Raw genomic sequence first — 1,616 nt, 5'->3', positions numbered from 1 at the left:
CTGAGCCATCAGCCCAGAGCCCGACGCGGGGCTCGAATTCACTGTCTGTGAGATCGTGACCTGAGCTGAAGTCGGACGCTTAACCGACTGAGCCACCCAGGTGCCCCTCATCCTTTCACTTTTAATCCATTTGTGTCTTTGAATCTCAGGTGAGTCTGTTGTAGCACACTCACCTTCCCTGTGGTCCTGTCCTTGCACTATTCACTACCATTGCCTGTGAAGAACTAGTTCTGTGAGCTGCCTGGCAGTGGGTGAGGGGGCTTTGGTGAGACCAAGAAAGTACAGGCCTGCCCCAGGGCCCCCAGGTCTGTGTGTCTGTCCCCAGCACTCAGCAAGGCTAGAAAAGGAGGAGGAACCTGTCCAGAATCCCTGAGAGACAGGAAAAAAAGGGGAAATCTCAACATGAAAAAACTCTGCAATGAAAATGAAGCAAAGCTGGAAATTGAGGGCAAGCCAGAAGATGAAGCAGAGTCTGACAATGAAGGAAAATCAGAGAGGAAGAAAACCTAGAAGTGGAGGAGAATCCAGGGCACGAAGGAAATATCCAGAATGAGGGACAACCAGATGATGAGAAACAACCAGAAGATGAGAGAAAGCAAGAAAAGCAGGGCATGTCCAAAAATGAGAGAAAACCACATGGTGAGGGCAAGCCAGAATCCCTGGGAAAAACTGGGAGTAGGCCATGGGCCATCAAAAATCCCGCAGCTGAAGATTATGTGCCCAGGAAAGCAAAAAGAAAAATGGACAGGGGGATGGAAAATTCCCCCAAGGACTATCATGAGGAATTACAGGAAAGACACTTGGGCAATGAGGAGATGATAAGAGAATGTGTAGATAAGGGCTCAGGAAGAGCTAAGAAAAAAAAGAAAGAAAATGGGTTGTTTTCATTGGGTGCAAAGAGATGTACAGGATCCATTCACCCTAAAATTGTCAGGAGAGTGAGGGGTATAGGTAGGGGCCAAAGGGGATTACATGATATACCACATCTTTAATGTCTTTGGCCTTCAATTCTAATTTCTTTGATGAGAATATTGCTGACCCTACTTTTCCTGACAGGAATTTGCTAGGTTATGTGCTTTAACCTTAAGCTGATACTTTGCTTTAGGTGTCTCTCTTGTTGCCAGCAGCCTTTCGATCCAACTACAGTATTCTCTGTCTTTCAGTAGGAGATTTTCACCCATGTGCATTAAAAAGCTGTTCATGGTACATTGTAAAATAACAATAAAGAAAAACAGTTTCAGAACCACACACATAAAAAATAAAGTGAAGTCTGTTGTAGGCAGAATATAGTTGGGTCATGTGGTTTTTGTACATTCTGTCAACCTCTGTCTTTTGACATTCTCTTTACATTTCAACTAACTACTGATAAGGAGGGACTTACCTCTGTCATTTTGCTATTTGTTATAGCTGTTTGCTATTTGCCTTATAGCTTTTTTTGTCCCTTATGTCCTGTATTACTATTCTATCATGTTTGATTTTTTTATAGTGAAGTATTTAAATTCTTTTTTCATTTCCTTTTGTGTATATTCTGTAGCTATTTTTCTCTTTGGTTACCATGGGGATTACATTTAACATCCTAAAGTTATAACACTATAATTTGAATTTATACCAGCTTA

At 42.1% G+C, this 1,616-nt stretch overlaps 1 pseudogene; it reads left to right on the top strand.

Annotated features, from left to right (window-relative positions):
- The first annotated feature begins 402 nt into the window (after nt 1-402).
- On the top strand, nt 403-1,317 carry LOC106986352 (transcription elongation factor A protein-like 3; annotated as a pseudogene).
- The last annotated feature ends 299 nt before the right edge of the window (nt 1,318-1,616 follow it).

This window comes from Acinonyx jubatus, chromosome D3 (genome assembly GCF_027475565.1).
Source record: "Acinonyx jubatus isolate Ajub_Pintada_27869175 chromosome D3, VMU_Ajub_asm_v1.0, whole genome shotgun sequence".
NCBI lineage: Eukaryota > Metazoa > Chordata > Mammalia > Carnivora > Felidae > Acinonyx > Acinonyx jubatus.
This window is presented reverse-complemented; position numbering and strand designations above follow the sequence as displayed.